This window comes from Nilaparvata lugens, chromosome 8 (assembly GCF_014356525.2).
Source record: "Nilaparvata lugens isolate BPH chromosome 8, ASM1435652v1, whole genome shotgun sequence".
Classification (NCBI taxonomy): Eukaryota; Metazoa; Arthropoda; class Insecta; order Hemiptera; family Delphacidae; genus Nilaparvata; species Nilaparvata lugens.
In genome coordinates this window covers 16,488,531-16,512,643 of record NC_052511.1, presented here as the reverse complement: position 1 = coordinate 16,512,643, position 24,113 = coordinate 16,488,531, and the positions used below count along the sequence as shown (strand labels likewise).

Below are 24,113 nucleotides of genomic sequence, written 5' to 3'. Positions count from 1 at the left end.
TCATATTACTCGCTCAAATAGTTTATTTGTAAACGTCACTGAAACATACATTGATGATTGCAATATTTTTGGAATTATATTATTATTGTGTGCATCATTATTATTCTTATTGGTATTATAAGTCTGTAACTGAAGGAGGCAGGCCGAGGATCGAGACAGATGGAGAGACTATGTGAGGGAGGCCAAGGGTTGTAAAGACCTGTAGAGCTGGAGAGTGAGTAATTATCAAAAGTTGGTATTTATGTGGTCATTGGTCAATCTAACGTTGACTATAAAAGACTAACATCATAAAATAAGATGAAAAATACTTTAAACAATCTGAATCTCATGATACCAGGAGAAATTTCGATTTGGTAAAGCCCTCAGAAGACTGCACAAATCCTACAAAAGCCATAGATAACAACAGTTTGTACAGTTCAAAAACTGCCCTCAGTAATCAAAAACCTTCCAAAAGATATGTTCAAGAAGAAAGTGAAGGAGTCACTAAAAACTGGGGTGTTCTGTACATTAGAGGAATACCTCAACAGCGAATTGCTTACCACATAATGAATAAATTGTCAACAAACGAGTCTTGATATGGCAAAGTTATTTCATGTTATCTGATGTTGTTTTTTGTTATCTGACTGTTTTATATTGTACCGTATCTGAGTTACTACATCTATGTAAATGTCTATCTCTTTCTTTTGTACCTGACGATCGTGACGAGAGCCATGTATATTATATTTGTTAATCAAGAAAACCATTTCTATTACTATATTTCAATCTTATTTTTAATTCGCCAGAGTAAATAATTGTGCGCTGTGATTGTTCGTGCATTCATTTCTATATAAAACCACATATCGATGATTTGGAGAGGACACTTGTAACTCAAAATTGTTCCTCTATCAAGTTCTGATAGAAAAATATTGCCCAAACTAAGGTTATGCGTTTTGTCTTAATTTACTAGAGCTTTCCAGGAAAATTCCATAGTATGGTCTACTATACAGTGTCTTTTCTTAGAATGTTTTATTTGTTTATTTATTTATTTCGCCAAAATTACATAATAGTTACAAAACGTGAATGATTTGGCACAGCCAGCAAAGTTAAACTTGTGCGCTAGCTGTGAGTTCTTAAAGCAAACAGTACGAAGTAGCCTATAGCAATACTGAAAAATGGAAAAAATATATACCTATGTAATAAATATTATAGTAATGCTTCTTATAAATAATACAATGATAAGAATTGAATAATTTCGTGTTAAAACCAATTATACAGGTGATAACCAAAAACAAGTCATACAGCCTACATTTAAATCTTCTAAATGCAAACTAATGAAGAAGAATACACTAAAAAATGAAATTTTCATTTGTGAGCACATCCCAGTGCTTAATCAATTTTCATAAATAATACAAAAGATAGAAAGACATTCAAAACTCAAAAGAATCATGAATAGATTTATTAACATTTAGGCATTGTAAAATATATATTCTGCTCAACCCATACATTTATTTCCTTGATAAGTGCTTTAGTAATTTTTGAATTAATTAGTTTTATCGGAATTTTGTTTGAAAATATATTGCAAAGATAGGTGAATTGGTGTCGACAAACTACTAGTTTTATTAAGTTGATATTGAAATTATTTAATGCTAATGAACAAGTTTGGTACGGTATATTTCTAATTTCTAGACTACTTCTATTCTTATTTAAGTGCAAAACAATCCTAGTTACATACATCTGTCTTAGTGTGGGAACACTTAATGTTAGTATTAGTGTTGGTATATTGATAAACTCTCTTCTGAACTCTCTATAAAACCAATATGTGGATTTGATTGTGTTGATTCTCATGTCATTGCGACTTGATCAAAAATTGTGGAAGTAAGTAACAAATCGCATGATATCTTTCTCATTGTTTCTGGCAAGTTACCTAAATACGCCTCCTCTTCAATTTCAACAATCACCTGTAAAATATCGTTAGATCACTCAAAAATATCGTGTTTACCCATTCCGTAGAACAAGCATACAGGTAAAACGTAACCTAGATCATAGAGAAATGAGAGCAAAATGCTATATTTTCTTTATGACCACAGTAACTATAAATTTATTAACTGTAGCGTAGCACAGTGGTTCACAACATTTCATGTTTAGTGAATGTTTAGCTATAGCCTACACTTCCTCTATGCTCATACTTAACGGAATTGAAAATTTAAACTCATTAATTCATTGAAATTGAGATTCTCAGTAAAAAAGCAAATAATTATAAATTATAAAATTTGAAAAAGCACCATTAGTGTTTCTTAACGAATGTAATCACCATCTCGATCGATAATGATCAAGAATAATGAATAGATTATCGAATTTGAACACATTACTATGATTGACTCAAAGATGAGCTGCTGAAATTCATTTATAATGTTTGAGAGCAGTGGGGCGTTAGTAGTGCAAAGTTGGAAATGAAGGTCATCCGAAGCGATCTTGAAAAATGAGTTGTTTACCGCTCGTTCACGGGATAATAGGTTTCTTGATGGGCTCCGCGCGACCACCCGATAATTTCGACCCCAAATCGACTACTTTTTCCATCTTCAAAGAGTCCGCAGCAAAAAACAACAATCGTCTGTGAGAGTAAAATAGAGTGCACATTTTTTCAAGTTCCATCCACAAAAATATCATTAAGCCTCTCGCTTTAGTCACAGAGTTGAAAGCTTTTAGATTATAATGGAGATTCTTTCTTTATTCAAAAAAATAATTAAACAATCAAATGCATTCCAAAAATCAAATACAATATTGTTACCTAATTTCTAATATGTGTTCCCTATAGGCTACCCTGTGTGGGGACACTTGAATATATATAATAAAATATTTATATACACATTTAAATATTATATCATGGAGAACATAATAATTGAATATGGTATTATATTGAAATAAATCAATATGTCAATATTTATAATCATTCTTGCACACATTCATACGCACACACATTCACATATGCGCACACATTCATACGCACACACATTCACACACACACACACACACACACACACCACACACACACACACACACACACACACACACACACACACACACACACACACACACACCACACACACACACACACACACCACACACACCACACACACACACACACACACACACACACACACACACACACACACACCACACACACACACACACACCACACACACACACACAACACACACACACACACACACACACACACACACCACACACACACACACACACACCACACACACACACACACACACACACACACACACACACACACACACACACACACACACACACACACACACACACACACACACCACACACACACACACACACACACACACACACACACAACACACACACACACACACACACACACACACACACACTTACATACACTTACACAAAACTTAAAACTATGTACGGAGTGGTTGCTGTTTTTTTTCATATTTAGTTCAATTTTATTCATAGTTAACGTTTCGTTTTTTTTCAAAGTGCTGATGTAATTAGACCATAAATGAATGCGTTTTGAAGAAAGAGACAGTGATTGATACTGTCTTACTGTTTACGCATACCGGATGGGATTTGTGAGTTCAATGATCTTTGATTGCTGCAGTGTTCATGTCGTGTAATGTGTAAATTATACTAAATTTAGACCTATATTAATTTAGTAAAAAAATCATTCGGGTTGTCTAGTTGTAAAATTAATTTCTTGATTTCTTTTCTAAATAACTGACGTGACGTTATTTTCCTTGTTGTTACTGGAAGTGAATTGAATATTTTTATAGCTATGTATTTGAAGTATCGTCTGGAATGTTCTAATCTTGGTTTTGGGAGGTTAATGTCCTGTGAATTCCTGAGGTTTATTCTTTCTCTCATCTGTTGAATATCGAAATTATTTTCAGCTAAATCCAGCAATGCTTTGAATAGAAAAGAATGTCTCACTGATAATATTGATAGTTCTCTGAAGAGCATCATTGAACTATATTGTTTAGGTTTATTACAAATTATTTTTAATATATGTTTCTGACCAGTAATCACAGGTTTAATATGAACATTGTATGCACTCCCATAGCATATTATTCCATAATTTATTCTAGAACCAATAATTGCATGGTATAATTGTAACAATACTTCTTTTGGACATAACTGTCTGAGGTAATAGAACTTCCTTATGTATACAAATAACTCATTTTTTATCTTCTGTACATGATCTGACCAAGTGAGCCTACTATCCAATATGAGGCCCAGATACTTAACTGTACGTGCTTGTTTTATTGTTTCACAGTTACACAATATATTATTCACCTGTTGCGCACAATCTAATTTATGGAAGTAAATACTAGTTAACTCCTGATCCGTGTTTTGAAGATTAAATTGTATTATATTACATTTGTCTGTGTTGATAGTTAATTTATTTTCGCAAAACCACCACCTAAGGTGCTTAAGATCCATTTCTAATTTATTTTTAAGTTCTTGATTTGTTTTGGCCGAATAAAATATAACTGTATCGTCTGCAAAGTATGTAATCTTTCCCTGTAAGTCACTATCCGTCAAATCGTTGATAAAGACCAGGAATAAAGTACTTGATAACACTGATCCTTGAGGAATACCTATGGTAATGTCCCCGGGTTCACTCAACGTATCGTTAATTCTGACCCTTTGACTCCTATTAGATAGGTAGCATCTTAACCAATCATTAGCAATTCCTCTTACTGATAAATCAAGTTTTTTTAGAAGCATGTTTTTATCAATAGCATCATATGCTTTAGATATATCAAGAAACAGAGCTGCATACTTATTATTAAATCGACCTGCTCGTTTACACGTTATTCATAGCTGGAATGATCCAGTAGGCATATTCTTGTGTAAAGTGCAACAGTAAAATTATCAATAGGTTCCATTAGGCACATAAAATGATTTACGCTTCAGCCATTTTCACAAGTGGAAATTCTAGGAGTAAAACTTTTTCATAAATAAAGCATTTTTAATGATTATATTACATAACCTTATAAAGCTGGAGAGTTCTTATTTATATCAAGTAGTAGGCCTACTTTATCAGTTGTTATACTTCATTATCTAATAGAATTAGAATCAGAACAGTATCCTACTCAGTAATAAGCTGCTACATAAATATGTATAATTAGTTCAAAAAACCATTTTCCATTCTTTTTTTATTCTTATTTTCATTCAATCATTTTTATGAACTTATTTTTCTCGCTAAGTTTCTAAGAGAATTTTGGTTATGTCTGGTTAGGAAATTTTATGAACTGTTTTCGAACCAAGTAATCAAATTAAGAGAGAGAGGGAAACTGGTTGTGCTGTAGGAGCTGCGTTTACACCAATGTTCTTAACAAAATACTTTTTTTCCGTCCTCATAGATTCTATTAGATTGAAAGGAACTTCACGAACACATATGTTCATCATGTGTTTGTTTAGTAATGTTCAATCTAATAGAATCTGTAGAGCTGCGTTACTCCAAGGTTATTAGATTTAGATTGTCCTTTTAGATTCTATTGGATTGAACGGAGCTTGACAAACACATAATGTTCATCATGTGCATGATAATGTAAGGATCAAGTTATTAACAAAATGTTAATAACTTTGGTGTAAACGCAGCTTATCTACTACTTACTCTACCACTCTCTATACATTATAGCAACAGAATTAGGAATTAGGATGTATTTTATTGTATCATCAATGAGTATTTCTCATTGATATGTTTGATCATATTCACCTTCTCCAGGAGTATTAGATTTTTTTGTTGAGAAAAAGAATGTCAATGATGAAAAGCTTGTAAAACATTAAATATAATATAATGTGATGTTTTAAGTAGTATCTTGGAAAAAAAATTCACCTTGGTAGTTTTTAATATGCATAATTATAGCATTTAGTCGACTCCTCCAAAATAAATACACTACTCACTAAAATCATTGTTCTAGGAAAGAAAACTTGTGACAAGATTATTAGCGGAGGAGTGAACATCTGCCATCTAGTGGCTTCTTCTGTAAGCTCTCCTGACAACGAAGGACAAATTTGATGCACTCCTGCTCTCTAGGAGGGTTTCAACGAACTTATAATCACATTTTTGTGATTTCAAAATAGGAAATCATTGATTTAAAAAGTTTATTGCGATATTGTGAAACAATCTCTTCAGGAAAAGTGTGCAAGAATATATTTAGGAATAGATTGATTTCCTGTGTAAAGTTTATATATTGATATGCATAGATGATTTTATTCATTTGGACATTTAGAGGGAACTGGCCTAAACAGTTTATTAAGTAAGTTTATCAAAGTAAGTTTATTCAAGTTGATATGCATAGTTGATTTTATTCATTTGGACATTTAGAGGAAACTGACATACACAATGTATGATTATAAAACTCCTTAGATTAAAAATACCTACTTTACTCCTCTATCATGATAATGAAGTAACAATAATTCCTATATTGGTTCCAATTATTCAAGTTCATATTTGATTTTCAAATAATTCGTATAATGAGGTTACTACCATGGAGTTTTTCATCTAATTTCTTTCTTAATTAATCATACTTTGTACAATATAATACAGAAAGTCAGGTAAAAAATATGGTGAACGGTGAATCATTAGTATTAGCATTGAACCACTTCTCTATAATTTCTTAATTTATCAAATAAGTGTATTGATACTACACTTAATTTTCTAGTATTGATCAGTCATCTGATTGTAATGAGCAACAATACAAAACTTGTAGTAACCTTTTTATTGAAATATTTCTAAAACTTTAAAACATTTCAATAACTAGTAACATTTTTAACTTGAAAATGGCCGAAGTAAGTCAAAATTAGTCGTTAAAATGTTATAAAGTTATTAAAATATTTTAATCAAAAGTGTTCTACAAGTTTTGTATTGTTTTTATTAATTTACGGTTTTTCTATCAGTATCATTCTTATGTAGTGAAGCGATTGATCATTTGAAAGTCTGAATCCCATTTATGATGAGAGCTTAAATGAAGTGAAAAGTTGATGATACGAATAGATAAATCAGTTCACTCACTGGACAACTACTAGCTTTGACTTCCCCCTTGATTCTAAAATTGGGTAATTCCAATTCATCGACATAATTTCGCATGCTTTTCATTATTCTTGATTCAAAATAAATTAGAATAGAAATCGAATGATCTGGCTGGCTCAGGATTGATATATTGTTTCAGAGTTCTCACAGGTTGCACCTTATTGATATGCTCATAGATCAATATTTATCTCAGAAAATAAAAAAATCGAGTTTGTTTGCCTTCAGATAATATATGGATACTGAACTTTTTAACTCTACACATACCAAAATCTTGGATAATGAAATAAACTATGAACTTTTTAAAGTTATAAAAAATTATGTTTATATTTATTATCAAATTTTCATCTAATTGTACCTGAAGATGGGATGAATCTACCAAAATGCATATTTTTTGAATACATTTTTTAAGTTTTTATATATTTGGAATAGAATGATACATTCGTACTTAACGAAAGGTAGGCATCTGAAAACTTGACAATGCAGAAGCCATTATAACTTACCTTTTCCATTCATTCCAAACAAATAGTAGAACTTGCTCTCTATCACTTATTTTGTCCATAAATTGAATTTGGATACTAACAAGGAAACCACACCTGTAATGGGGTATTTTGAGCTTCAGATGTAGGCTATAAGCATTCCAGTCCCAGTCACTCGAAGCTTCGAATATTGAAGTCATGATTGATGATAAAGTTAAACACTTAAAAAAATCAGGAATATTAGTCATCTTTTCATTTCCGATAGAAATGAACAACTAAACTTCTCCTTACAGAGTATCAAAGTTTTTGTTTGAATAATAGGATTATTTATTGTAAGGGAATCATATAAAATAATTAGTTATAGATAGAGAAGAAAACTTTCTTGTGGAGTTAGAATGTTTATTAAATATATGAACATTTTGAAAATTACAAGAAAAGTATTATTACAAATCGAGATTAATCATTAATCACGAACTAAGATAGAATTATAAATAGTTTATTGGTCTTGTTAGAATCCTCTTAGAACATGAGAATCTTGTTTCAGCTTTTTATTTCCAATTGAGGAAAATTGAAGGATGAAGGAAAATAATGAGAAAGACAGCATCAACGTTTATGTTCACTTGTTTCACAAAGAACTCTTACAAATCCAGAGAATTTTAAATACTATTAGCCTAAATAGGCTGGAGTAGGCTACATAGGCTACATGCTACTCTAGGTCACATAAGCTGGATAATTTTTTTTTATTGGACAACATCAACGTTTATGTTCCCAAAGAACTCTTACAAATCCAGAAATTCTTAAATACTAATATCCTAGAGTTGAAATGCTTCCCAATTTCAGGAACTTAATATGAGTTACTTTTTGTGTAGTTGAGAAGTTGATATTGTGATAATTATTCATATTGAATGAAATATGACATTTGAATTTTTGACAATTTCTTAGTCTTTTTCATTCAATAATATTAGTTACATACGAGGCTTATAGAAAACATGCTTTTCAATCAACAACACAAATGAACAGTAACAATCAGCGTCTAGCTTTAGACGATTTTAACTTGATACATCAAATTAATATAATTTTAAATCAATGGAACTGTTACTCAGTCAGATCTCTCAGCTTCAGTATCATTTTCATTTTTGTTTAATGATGTACCTATTTTTATCATTCAAAATCTGGAACGACCATTTTATTCAATCAACTGTTATGAAGAAAATTCTTCACTTATAGCCTAACGTTTTCCTGGTCATGATAATATTATTACAATGGATAATAATTATTGAACATGAATAGAATTTAGGATAGACTGGAGCTTCATTGGATACAAACGGTCAGCACTATACAGAACAATGTGTGTTGATAATATAAGTGTATCAATACGTGTACATTCAGATACAGTGTATTATAAATAATGTAGAATTTTCTACGAACAGCCTTACAAAAAATATTGATAACAATAATTTTATCAGGATAGTGTGCTGTTTTTCAAAAGGTGCATATAGACTTATGCGCTACGAACACGCGTGTTTCACTATCCATCGACTGATGCTTATTATATCTGTATCTCACTGTTTCTGTTCAAATACAGATATGATAAGAATAGTATCAACTGATGGAAAGTGGAATACGCATGCTCTTGGCATGAACACGCCAAAACTGTAAAGCTGCGTTTACACCAAAGTTATTAACAAAATGTTTATTTTTCCGTCCTTATAGATTCTATTAGATTGAACGGAACTTGAAAAACACATAGACCTATGTTTATCATGTGTATTTATTTCATGATAATTTATGTTAATCTAATAGAATCTATAAGGACGGAAAAATTAATAAGGTGTTGATAACTTTGGTGTAAACGCAGCTTAAAAAGTCTTGAGCAACGCATGTTCTTTTCATGAACTCGCCCTAAGACTCTACGCACCTTAACACCACATACGTTTTCAACAGTTTTGATGTTTTCACTCATCAATCGAGATTTCAAAAGTGATAAAATTTATTACAAATTGAATTAGTTTCAACTCGACTCTTTCCTGATTGGTCAACAATTTGTAATCTAACTCGGAATTCAGACAGTAGACAGCAGCAGATGCTGGGTAATGTTCCCAACTCCGCCTACTCTCTCCTGATTGGCTGACAGATTGTAATGAATTTTTGTGATGGTTTTAATATTTTCATATATAATATGATTTCTATTATTATATGCTTATTCAATTCTCTTTTATTTCACAAGTGTTAGATATTATTGCTTATTAATTTGATGTGCTTATACAATCTAAAGTTGGTCTAGCATTAAAGAATCTTGGATCTTGAATCTTGAAACTCCTCCAATAGGTAGCAGCATACATACTCTGGATGACCAAGGTCTATAAATAGGTTTCTATAGACCTTGTGGATGACTAACACACTTAATAATTCATAACAAAATGAGTATCAACTGCATTAACTTGAAATATCAGAATGATAGTTTTAGTAGTGAGCAACATTGCTCAAAGCCTCTCAAATACATGGTTAGAACCATGATCACATGTTACAAATGTTACAAATTTTCCATCTAATGGTAATCCAGATTAGTAAGTTATAATGAAAATGTAGAAATATAAGCTAAGACAAGTAAAAGTACATTACTTATCTGATACAACATGACATTTTTAAATTCACATGACCCTGTTTCAAACTCATTAGTGTTGACAAATATTATTGCTAGAGCTACAGTTGACAAATTTGACCAATTTTTGTGGATTGAGTCTGAGAAGAATTTATCAGGTTTCCCTAGAACTAGTGATGATCCTATAGTGGGATTCACGTTTTATGGTCAGCATCTGATTGACATTGCTATCCTTGTCTGTCATTAGACAGAGCAGATAGCTGCCATAGCTCTTTCCTTTTCGAACAACGCACCGTTGCCAAATTGCCGGAATGTTTTGTAGGGTTCGTAGAAATATAATAAAGTGACGAAAGATGATATCTCAATTGAAATAATCTATTATTAAATCATGGAAAGATATTATTATCTTGATGAATACAATATATATGAGATAGATATGATTATTATCAGCAATAATCAACAATTGAAATTAGATCAGATAAACCGGGATGACTTGAATTACAGCTATATACTGCAGAGGGCAGTGGAAAAAAGGGAACTTAACCCCTTCCTATGATTTCCAATGCTTTTGAACCGGAACTTTGAGACCAGCTAGGAAAAAGAGGATTTTTGAGATCAAGTCTGCGAGGTGAGTAGCAAACAATGATCGGATCTTTCACCAATTCTGTTACTGAATGAAAACTATTCATACATCAATTTTTAGAAATAGTTCTGTATACTAGTGTACTGAGTTGATAAACAATCCATTTTTATTACAGAAATCTTCAGAAGGCCTCTCTTCCAACATGTTAGATTCAAGTTTATTGACTATAACTAGAAATTTATATTTTCCTGATTAAGCAGCGGAAATAATGATTCTACTTTAAAATCTGAATAAATATGTGTCCAACGCCTTTGTGTTAAAGAGCAATGTCCAACCACCTGTTGGAGACTACTGATTCCTGATTCTGCTTGTGAAGACCCATCCTCTCTTATGTCTGTACCTTTTAGTCCCAAAAAGTGTTGGTCCCAAAGTTCCTAGCACCGACTTGCAAGTCATTCTCACTATATTACAACTAGGTTCTTCAGAAAGTAATTAACTAATAAAATTATGTTCTCTAATTGCTATTTCCCTTCAATTCTTCAATAGAATCTATTAGTCACCTATTAGTTTTTCTTGAATCGATCAACAGTGTCACTCAAAATAGACGCTGGATAAATTATTCTCCCAATTGATCCAGTGAATGAATGAAATCAATACAGTAATTAATTGATAATAATTATGCTTGAATTGGGATATTTTAAATGTCATAGGACATGCTTGGAGATAGTATTTTTCAAGTTGATTTATTTGATTTTACATTCAAGTGAATTTGAATATTTCATTGATGAGGTATATCCAATTAGGCCTACTGGTGATGTTGAAGAATTTTATTGTGGAGGTGAAAAAAATGTTCCATGGATTTGGATTGGTGGGGTTATAACTGAATGAATTCGCATATTTTGTGTGAAAAACCAGAATTAATTTTGAGCCTAGAGTTAAGATTTGTAAAATTTGAATCTGATTCCACCCCTTTTATCTGCAAATGGAATTAATAATCGTTATTTTATTTCTTCAATGATCAATTTGATTTTCTCTCAACTTTGAAAATGTATTCCACTGCATGTTTCGTAAAGAACCTTTGTAACCACCCTAGTTACCGACTTTTCATTAATTTTATAAGGGTTGAACTCTTATAGAGGAATTCTTATAGAATTGAACCATTCAAAAATGGTAACTATCGTTTAATTCACGAGATGTCTCCTGCTTATCATGCTTATAATTCTAACCAAATGATAAATTACAAGAAAATACATAGATATATTTGAATTGTTTAGGATTGGAAGTGCACATGTCTATGAATATAAATTTTTCACCAATGCAAAAATAGTTTTTATTCACATTGTTCAAATTCCATCACTTATATAAGTATTTATTGATGAATACAGATATTAGAAAACACGTTATGGAGTTAAATTTTTAAATCGTCAACTTATAAAGAAATAAATTGTGATTTGTGAAAAAATGGACATGTGCACTTCCAATCATAAACAATTAATTTACTATAGACAATCTTTTTTGTTTTAGCTTGAGAAATGGCCGTAGGCATTGCGTAAAATCGTAGGTTCACTTGGGTGACTAGTTTGACAAAAACTGAGTATAATTTTTATTGTGTTCTAATCTATTGAGTTTCATTCTCAACTCTCCAAAATAGTTATGATTAATTGTGAATAAATTTTACAATAAGTATTTATTTGTACCCTCTAGGCGAACGCACACAGCAACAGAAAAACGTGTGAGGAAAATAAGAGAATGAGATGAGAATATAAAAAAATAAACTTCTCCTTGCAGACGTGAGCAGACATATTGTTACAAACGGACGTCTGTGTGGATTGCAACATTCGATCACCTGGGAAGGGACTTTGCTTCCGTCTGTCTGTATACGTCCGTCTGTCGCTTTGTGCGTTCACCTTTGCTCATACCAGCATTGACTCATACCCTTATAAATTATTTGACTAATTTATAACCCTTTGATGAGACAATTATTAATTCATACCCTCATAAATTACAAGACTAATTAAACCCTTATTGCTAATTTAAATTCTTACTCAAACCAGCGGTTGTTGAACGTTGAGAGTAGAATCGAAAAATGACGATGTTGTTTGAGATCTGTGGTCGCGTTCACTTGGGAAATAAGTCAAACACTCTTGCAGTGGCTGCGTTGTCTTCCATCCGTAAGATACCTGTAGAGACGAGCTTCTGACAATTATCTACATAAGCCCGGATCTACAGGGTAGATCACGAATGTGCCTGACTTGTGTTTGACTTATTCAATATCTCTGATTGTATACGCAGACCTGGAATGATAAAACAAATAATAAATAATCAACCATTAAACTTGGTTTTATCCATTGATGAAGATCTACAGCTTTTCAAATTGCATTTTTGAAAAGTAATTGAGGAAAGATAGCACGATAAGAGCTTTTCTAAGTATACTTTTAAATATTCTGAGGGAAATGTTTGTATAGATTTTTTGATTATGAATAAAATCACTCATAAAATTGTAATAAAACGCAATCTGCAATGTAATAAAACGAGAAAGTACTGATCAAATCAAATGCTCATGATTGCATGGATCTGGCGCCGCCAGATTAGAGTTGGGTTTTTTTACTATGTATTATTGAGAGTGACGACTATCACAGCTATGAATCATCACAGCTATGAGGTTGCATTACTGATACAAATAGATTATTGAAGTTTTTATAAACAAGTTGTGCTTGAAATCGGAAACAAACATATAACATGAAGGAGGAAGATCTGTGAAAAATAGGAAGAAGTAAGAAAGATATTAAAGACTAAAGATTACACAATACTTTTTTAGAATCTCAAATGTAGTTTGATGAAGTATGTCGATAACGATTTTCATCATCATAATATAGTTATTTCTCTAATTGAATTGAATTTGTTTTGATAGAATAATACAACATATTATAGAATAATATAATACATGACAGGGAATAGATTTCAAGTGTGATAACAGTTTAGAGCTCCAATAATCCGAATTAATTGGGACCAGTCCCCATCAATTAAATATTCTGCTAATTGAGGCCAAATAAAAAAAAACGGGACATCAAGAAAAATAACCTCCTTATATTATTACAGTAACCTATTATTCACTTCAATTATAACCGGTAAAATACTGTACGTACTGTATAAATTGAACTTTGTTAAAAGAGAGTTTATGCTTTTTGGAAATAACTGAAATTCTCGGAAATTTCGCTTCTTTTCTTCTAAAAGCGATTCTGATAGTTGGAGTTCTACTGTAATTTATTGTACAAGAGGTGATATGATTCCAAGATTGAAGATTGAGGATGTGCTTCCTTATCTGCCTACATTTACCAGTAAATTCTCATGATGCATCTTAAATACGTACATATAATTCGTTACTTATGTAATGTGTTCCTATATACATTAAATATTCTTTACAGTCTATTTTAATGAATCATTGTGATCCCTTCTGCCATGACATTTCCATTTTCCCATTTGTTTGCTTGTAATTGGTTGAATTTCCCTTACTGGAGTTTTTTTCTCTCGTCTTGGTGATGGAATCACTGCTAACTCATTGTGATGGGTTGAATTCAACTATCATCGGTTAACACAATGACAACAAATTTCCTATTGGTTAGCTGCGATTGGTTGAGTTCTCCATTACTCAACTGTCATTGACTGTTGGCTTGACGACTCATTTTCTACTCTCTCATTGGTTGGCTTGTGATTGGTTGAATTCTCCCTTTGTCGTTGTCATGATGAAAGAATTCCTGCTCTCTAATTGGTTGAAATCCAACTAGCTATTGTCTTGATAGGAAAATGCAAATCTCTCATTGGTCACTTTTTAATAACTGTTTGAATTCTTATTTAGCTCATCTTTTATGGCTATTATTATCTCCTATCACTTCAAATTTTTCCAATTCGAAATGTTTGTTTAGAAGAATATTATGAACTTATTCATCTGAACTGGTTAGATGGAAAATAAATTTATGTGTCTAGTGTGATTTATTTTGATTCAACAAATGTAAATAGGTATTTATGTACTTACTGGATGATTTATTAAACTGCCAGATCACATCACGATTTCCAGATCACCGTACGGGCTGCAAACTTATGTTAATTAATCCTTGGTTCAAGAATATCTTCTCAGCTGCAAATCAGTGTCAGGGTTGAGTTTTCCTGGAAAAGGAAAATTTATTCCATGAATACGCGCGGAGTCATTGCAGGAATATTTGGAGGATTTGCTCTATGAATAATTATAAAAAAAATTATAGAGATGATGAGTGAAATAAATCTAGAGAATTGAGTACCTGATAATATCAAATCAGGCTTCTTCGATCACATATTTTATGAATACAGATTCCATTTTTAAATTATAGTAAGTCTCTTTCAACATTTTTTGAGATTGAAGTGATTTCACACATAAGATTGAAGATTTAGAACTCATAATGCACAATTAGAAACTAGTCATCCTAAAAGCAGTAATGACTATACAACGAGTAAGTTCGTTGGAATATCACAGCAGGTGTTTGTTCAGTAAATTGTTTAGTAGTCTATATTTGACTTATAGCCATAAGCAATAATGGCTATACAACGAGTAAGTTCGTTGGAATATCACTGCTGGAATTACGGTAGAAGAACTAAATGAATAGTAGGTACAAGAAACCTACTTTTGAATAGTCATGTTGGCATGTACAGTGACAGTTACCAAAGAATTTATTACCGTAGTCAATTGTATAGCGAGAGATGTTGTGGTTCTTCTCCATAACTGAAAGAATGAGACGTTGATGTTGTCATTATCACTATATTTGTTCAGAAATAATTTAATATGATATAATCTATGTGGGCCTAATATAATCTAGTTGATTTCGAACAAATATAGTGGTATTGACAACATCAACGTCTCATTCATTCAATTAATTTTAGATACCAAAGATACTAGAGTACTCAAAATTACTAAGCAAATCTAGTAATTTTGGAGTAGGCCCACCTCAACATGGATATGATACAGTTCTAATAAATTCAAGACTTGAGATAACTGGTGAGATAAGTCTTAGAGAAGTTATTGTCAGCACTTGATTTCTTCCAATGAGAATGACTCAAGCTATCCAAATGACTTGAATATGGGACCGAAATTCAGGATGTTTCTTGATAAGCCTCCTCTATGACTAGCTTGAAATCAAGTTGATGACCGGCTTGAAAAAATATAAAACTTCTAGTTATATGGTTGGAAATCAGACTCACCTATACCCCTCGCTGTAGTAATTACTTACCATTACACCATCAAAGCCCAACCTTTTTATATGATTGAGATTATTAAATTCCACCTTTGGTCTATGAATATCATTCCTACTTTTGACTCCACATGTTCTTCATCAACTCTGATCCTTCTTGGCAATCTGCAATCCGAGTGTGAAAGATCTGGAACAATTAAAAATTATTATTGTTATCATTCCATAATCACCGTTTTGAAATAACTTATTATTGCATCAAATTTAAAATGTAGAATCATCTTCTCTCACCCATAAAATTTAAAATGTAGAATCATCTTCTTTCACCCATTTTGAAAATTTGTGACTATTTAATTAAAATTGTTCAGTTATGAGTTCGACTCCCAGCTTTTTCAAATGAGTGTGAAATTAATCCAATAAATCCGTTGAAGGCTGTAAAGTTATCATCATGTAGAAAAGCTTTAATTGTTGTGTTATGAATTCCACTTCCAGCTTTTTCAAATGATTAAAGCCTATTTTTCCATCGATAAGATATAAATTGATACATAATTCTTGTTGTACCGCATCTATAAGATAATCTAGACATATTTTTACACCATAGTACCTAGGATTAATACCGCACTATTCTTCAGGAAGAGCCAGTAGATTAAACAAGTAAACATTGATCCATTAAGTTCGTTGAAAGTAATTTAATTATAATCAAGTGATGAAGCTCTAATGTTAAACAAAGTTTCTCCAACGTGTTTGTGATTTGAAATGTAAATTTTTGAAAGCAATGAATGACTCCTCAACATGGATACCTGTATGATTCTTACTTTCAAATAGCACATTAATAAGCCCTTTTTTATTACACTTGATTCTTCAACATCATCATCCGGAAAAAATAAATGAATGTCAGTAAATAAAGTAAAATTCACTAAATTTACATTATAGCTCGTGAAGGTTTAAGAAATCAAATTTTTCCTCTCTTACCCTTATAAGTACTTCATATTTATTTATATATTCATAGGTTTTACTTTGAAACATACAATTTGAATTTTGCTCTTCAATTATGTTTGTTTCTTAAAATCCTTTTTCACAAGTTTGAATGGAAAACTATTAACATTCATGAGTTATCATCCGAAATCACTTCTCAAATACAATCACGAGAACTATTTTAATTGTAGAAGAATAATAGATAGAACTTCTCGGTATTAAAAACAATTAACTTTTCAAGATAAAAATAAATTATTTCCGTACTTCTCAAGTAAAATTCCAGTTATCACAATATTATATCAGACATTGAAGATATCAAACAATAAAATGACTTACCAACTTACACAGAACATTAGGTTTATCAGATTCATCCAGTTTCCAGCTTGTTCCGCTACCACCCTCAGCAAACGAATGTGGGAGATTGACCACTGACAGTTGATGAAAGTCTGCTTTGTAACCTGGCATCCCATCATCTGTGAAGAGCAGAGAGATTGTTATCTTGACACACTGTAGACTGTATACAGATCATTGAACTTGTCTAAGCTTGTCAGTAAGCACCTGCACTATTGACTCTATATTGTCAATGATTTGAAAACTTCAAAAGCTAATCCTGTCTGCCTCATTCCTTTTCCTGATACCATAGCTGTTCAACTCTGTGGAAACTAAACAAGGGGTTCAACTCTTGCATTCCTTGGACTCTGAACGAAACTGTTCATTATTAAACTGTTCAACTGTTGGACTGACTCAACTGTCTCATTATTTTAACTCTAAACGAAAGATTCGACTGTCACATTATTTGAACTCTAAACAACAGGTTCAACTCCATGATAATGAACAAGGAAAAGACGAACGTCAACACATTGTAATACTTTCAGTTCACAACTAATAACCAATTTCATTGTCTTATCTAGTTGTTAATGGCTATACAAACATTTATGATATCCAATTTGAGCCATCCAATGTGATAAACCAGTCTGATAAGGGAATTTGTCTTAGTGTGTCAGACTGTCAACACTATTACAACAATTTCAATCAATCATTCAAATGGTCAGTAGCTCACTCTAAAATAGTCTCTGAATAATAATACAAATAATAACTTCTCATGTCTCAGATGCTAAAATACATTATTAGTTCACTGAGTCATCCCAACTTTTTGAATATTTAATTAATAAATGAATCCATAATGAGTTTGCTTTTGAAAATGTCAATAATTAATTTCACTCACTAGACAAATATTTATATATAATATCAATATCTGATTGGATTATGAATTTTATCTATTGAACCAGAAAGGACATCAAGTCCTATTAACCAACCAAAGATGACAATCAAAAAAGAGAAAAATGCTGTTATCAATGTATACTTCCAAATTTTGACGCATCAAACCAACTAATTTCTCTTGAATAGGTACTTTTCCTTGAGAATGGGCTGAAGATGAGATGACAGTGCAGATTAGAAAATTAGAAGATTAGACGACAGTGTGCAGTGAGACTTGAAAAAATGGGTTTTGAATTCTGCAATCTTGAGGTCTAAAGGTGCACGCATTGATGACAGACTTTTGATCTATCGCATAAAATTGTATTATTTCGTTATTGTTCCAATATTGAAATTGAGATATTTGTGATTAAATATTAGAAATGATTCATTTGATAGCTGCATGAGAGCCTTTATCAAAAATATTTGAATTTATCTCAAAATGATTCAATAATACGGTTTTGACATTCGAGTGGCTACGTGGCTGCTTATATTTTTTTCCATTCATTATTATTTATTCTTATGACTTTTATTGGCAGAGAGATCCTTTCGGATGTTTTGCCTTGCCGTATTACCCAATGTCATTTCCTATCAACACTCGAAAATATAGGTTTTATCTTGGGCTCTTCATGTTTTCTCACTAAAAATTTGCACTTTCACTTCCTGAGTTCCTATTTTATAAATTTAAAAACCAAGAAAACTATTTTCAAACACAAAATCACATTTGAACAGCAAAAACTATAAAAACGTTGATGATAATATTGAACTGAAATCTGTGGATCAAAAGGATGAAATTCCTTTCAAGATTCTAGAACCTTCCTCAGAATTTAATAACTTTAATTTTTGTGATCAAATGTTTCTTCCCAGCCTACATTTGGAAAATGTGTAAGAGCTGAATCTTGAAAATGAATCTATTGTAAATACGTGATTCTAAAGTGAATCTGGAATATAAGTTGAATCTTTTCAGGAAAATATATTAGAGTATTGAGCTCCTTCCAGAAGTGGCAATCAAACCGAGACCGATAACGTACCATCTAGTCATTAATCATTTGGCATCGAGTGTTTGTTATTCCAGGGCATTCCTTTTGCAGAAAAAAGCCAGAAGTGCCCTCTCCATTTCCTGATTAATCGAGTGTCAGAGATCAAGAAAAGAGCGCCTTTCATAGAGGACTTATCTGCTCCGACTCCCATCCCACTACACCAGCATCTAGGTAACAAGCATCCTTTTCAGAAATGGCTCTTTGGGTGGTCGAATATTCATCAAAGTGCCTTGCAAATGTTTCTTATCAAATATATTTCTCTTCCACAACCTACCTGAAATGATCTCTGTTTCCAAAAAGTTGTAGTACAATTGTTTTTATAAAATTTTAAACAATAAACTGTTCAATAGAATACTATAACAATAAGAAAACTATCCTTGTGGTAAATACAGCATAAATACTCCATAAAAATATTTTTCCTTTGTATTTATGATCTACACCCAGATTATTTCGTATTCAATCTCCAATAATGTTTTATTGTTGATTGATAACAACTATGATGAATTTTCATACAATGATAATAAAGCTTGATGTATTCAACGCAGATTAAACTCAAAACTTCACCTCAATCTATACGACTGGAGACTCCATTCAAATGTGATTGATTGAATAAAACTTTTTGGTGGATTGATCCTTAATTAATGACCATTTCTTAATGGATATGACGAGAATGTTTGAAGGAGTCAGCTAATAAATTGATTAATATCATGCCAGATAGCTTCCCTTTATGCAAAATAATATGAATTCTTCATACGTTTGAGAAGGTAATTGTTAAATGGATAATGTCCAGTAAAATTTTATTCTCATTTCATTTCAGAATTGAGGGAAAAATTGTTGATTGATTTTTGTCTTTCTTTTTTGCCACCATATTTTCCATCTCTCTCTTCTGTTTCTTTCACCTCTTTGTTCTCACACCTCTTTCACATTCTTTTTTCAATAGAATATATCAGTCCATTAATTTATTCTTAAGGTTTAATTGTATTTCATCTCATTGATTATAAATATTAATATTAGCATCTTCTACCTGCGCACAGGATTTTTCCTTGCAGGTAATTGAGTTTTTCATTGAAGTTAAACGTTTTCATTTTGATATATTCCGTTTTGTGAAAACCATAGTAAAGTTTGATTTGATTTGAATAATATGAATGTGTTATCAATATTTATTATATTAGTAGTTATAGTGATATAATGATATGGAATAGCTTGTTTAGTTAAAATACAAATTTAAATAATTTGGTAAAAGGAAAAAACTATACATATCAGTATTTAGAATCAGTCAGTTAAGCGGTAATTAATTCTTTTGTATAATTAGATTAATTTTTGAAATTGGTGGATCTAATGGATTTTTTCACACTGTCATGTTTATCAATGATACCTAAACTTCTTTCCCGTACCTCAACGCAGACAATAATATCATCCAAATTGGATGCTCAGAACAAATTTTACATCCAAATCAATTGGATTTCAAATAATGTATAACAATTAGGATTGTGCCATCTGTCAATTTTCAATGAAGCAATAGTTAGTTGTTGGAAAAAACAAATATTTGATGTGGTAATAATCACCTTGATAATAAATAGTCAAGTCTATTATCTGGTTTCGGTTGTTATGCCATCATCAATCATTAGTGAATTGTAAGCTTGAACATTCATCAGCAGAATATGCGAATAGTGTGTTTTTTTTGTTTTAAAAATCTGCTAATTAATAGACGATAAAGAAATCAACTTCCTGTAATGTTTGGAGTTGATATTGTGGTGCATATATTGAATGAAAACGATATACTGATGATATATTGGATGAAAACGACTTGATAAGTCAAAACCACTGATTTATTGAGATATTTTGAGGTACTAGTTTCGATTGTTACACCATCTCTAGTAATCTTTTACATTGAGAAGTGGTATGTATATAGTGTGGATGAAGTCACACGATTGGCCATCAGCTGTTGTCAATGAAAGTTGAGCTCTACTGTCATTGATCGAAGTCAACGCCCAGCATTCCTCGTGTCTAGCCTCGGCCAAAGGAACTAGAGCCCAACATCCACTTGTCAACAGCTGACGGCCAATCGTGTGACTTCATCCACACTATATACATACCACTTCTCAATGTGAAAGATTACTGGAGATGGTGTAACAATCGAAACTAGAATCTCAAAATATCTCAATAAATCAGTGGTTAAGACTTATCAAGTCGTTTTCATCCAATATATCATCAGTATATCGTTTTCATCCATTATATGCACCACAATATCAACTCCAAACATTACCGGAAGTTGATTTCTTTATCGTCTATTAATTAGCAGATTTTTAAAACAGATCAATCCACAACAGATTAATCCACAATTTCAATAGTTTGGTTGGTAGCATGTTATTGGTAACGCAACATGTTCCAGGAACTTCTTTGAATGATGACAATGTATTATAACAGCAGTCCAAGTAGATCTCTTCTTTTCAGATGCTTTTCAGATTAAGCTGGGAGAAATTTGAGATGTAATAAATTTTGATTTATTCCTCCACCATACTTACAGTAAAAATGCGTTTCAGTCTATTTAGTGCAATCAACAAGTTCAATAGAATTAGAGTGAAAATGTAATAATTATTCTCTTTCTATCTGAAAACGAAGAAAATCTCTCATCTGGACATCAAAACTTCTTCTGATAATATTATTATTCTTCATTCCCAATTTCTCCAATATTCAATCAATTGGATATCAAATTATATTTTTTAATCACTTCATAAAACTCATAATTATGTTAACATATTCTACCATTTATTCTACTATCGACTACTCCAAATAAATTCAAATCTTATCTCAATATTCTCATGTATGCAAATTTTGTTAAAATCGATTTATTGTTCTACATTTCAAATCTCTGCAAAATAAAATTAATGAAATTATTTGTCAATAACATTAATTCATGGAGCTCATTATTCCATGTTGAACATATCTTATTCTATATAACAGACTAATATTTGTTGTGGCGTACGCTTCTGAGATTAATAACTATTCGAGATTTCTAGAGCTCTCTTATCAATAAAGATTTATGAATAGTTTTTAGACTAATCACTACCAGGCCTTGATCCAATTTTGGGAGGAAATTATGGTGGAAGCCCACTACAGGAATCCATAATATTTTGCTTTGAATTATTACTCAATAATCTCACACTAAAACTCGAATTGATTGGATTTGATTTGGGGAATGATTGAATCACGTTATCATATTGAACATGATTGTTCACGATGTCAATTAATTGACAACGACACGATTGAGCCGAGCATATGATTGATCGAGGGCGTAGACGCTGCCATAAAAAAATGAATCACAATCCAGCCAGGGCGTGGAACAAGATGGCTGCCGCTGGATAAATCGCATTCCCGTTACGGGCGGATTATTTCCGGGTGCTGATTATTGTGAAACAGATTGACTCACCTTGATTTGGGAAGAATTCGTGGATCTGGAGGAGATTCGGTGTGAGTTAAGTTGATTGGAGATGTTTGGTTGAAGAGATGTGGAGAGTATTAACAGGTTGTGCAGCAGAGCAGAGCGAGGGTATGTAAATGCTGCTGGGTGGACCAACGCAAGATACAGCCAACGCCACCCTTCCAAGCGACGGAACCGAATAGCCTCCACGGATGCTGCGTACTGACGCTTTCCCTCTCTTCATCCCCCAAATAGGGGATGAAGGGTGCATACACACTCTCTCTCCCTCGCCCGCTCTCACTAACACTCTCTCTCTTTCTCTCTCACTATTTTCCCTCTTGTATCATTCTCCCACTTCCATTCTTCTTCCTCAATCTCGTACACACTTCACCCCTTTTCACCTTCGCAACACTCTCACTCCCTCTCTCTCCACAACACTCATTCTCTCTCTATCTCTATATTTTCCTTTCTATCTCTCTTTCTACTCTCATACTCACTGATCTTATTCTTCTCCTCGTACTATTTTTTCTCTTATCACTCATTTTCTCTCTTCTTATTCTTCATCCTTACCATTTTCCTCTCCTTTCACTCTTTCAACCATCTTACTTGCTTATATTATTCTTTTCACCCCCTCCTCCTACACCTTTCTTATAATCTCTGTCCTCACTCTATCCTCTTACTTCATCATTTTCTCTCTCGTCCTACTTAGTTCTCTTTTTTCTGTTTCTCTCTCGTCTCATTCTCTCTTCACCTTTTCTCAATATTTCCCTTACTGAAACGCTATTTCACAATCTCTCTTTTCTCTCTCTCTTCTATAACATTCTCTCTTCATTTTTCTTCCAATCCTTGTCTTTCTTCCAATTTTTCTCTGAATGAAACGCTTTTTCACAATCTCTCTTTCCTCTCTCACTCCTCTCACATTCTCTTCTAATTTTTCTTCCAATTTTCTCCTTCTAAAACACTTTTTTACAATCACTCTATTCTCACTCTCTTTCTCCTCTCACATTCTCTCTTCATTTTTCTTCCAATTTTTCTCCTCCTGAAACACTCTTCCACAACCACTCTCTTCTCTCTCTCTCTCTCCTCTCTCTCTCTCTCTCTCTCTCTCTCTCTCTCTCTCTCTCTCTCTCTCTCTCTCTCTCTCTCTCTCTCTCTCTCTCTCTCTCTCTCTCTCTCTCTCTATCTCTCCTTGACTGTCTCCTCTCACTGACTCTTTTCTGTCCCTCCTTATATTCGCTCTCATTCTCTCAATCATTCAAATACTTCCTACCCTCTCATTGATCACTCTCTTGCTCTCTCACTCAACCTCACACAATCTCTATTAACACCCTCTCCCTTATACCTTATTCCACCATCGTCGCGACGCTATGCTCTTTCAAGGACGCTTTTATCACCAACCTCTTATCGTGCTCTCAACTTGCCAAAGTTCCTTACCTGCAATGAAAAGAGTACTCTTGATCATACTTGCATTAATATTGATATTGTT

At 32.4% G+C, this 24,113-nt stretch overlaps 1 long non-coding RNA gene across 1 annotated transcript; it reads right to left on the bottom strand.

Moving 5' to 3' along the window:
- Nucleotides 1-8,139: 8,139 nt before the first annotated feature.
- On the bottom strand, nucleotides 8,140-22,964 carry LOC120352642. Its single transcript, XR_005571991.1, has 4 exons — nucleotides 22,637-22,964; nucleotides 17,249-17,385; nucleotides 14,755-16,127; nucleotides 8,140-13,015 (listed from the first exon to the last, which is right to left on the bottom strand). It is a non-coding gene; the product is annotated as an uncharacterized LOC120352642 (long non-coding RNA).
- Nucleotides 22,965-24,113: the final 1,149 nt, after the last annotated feature.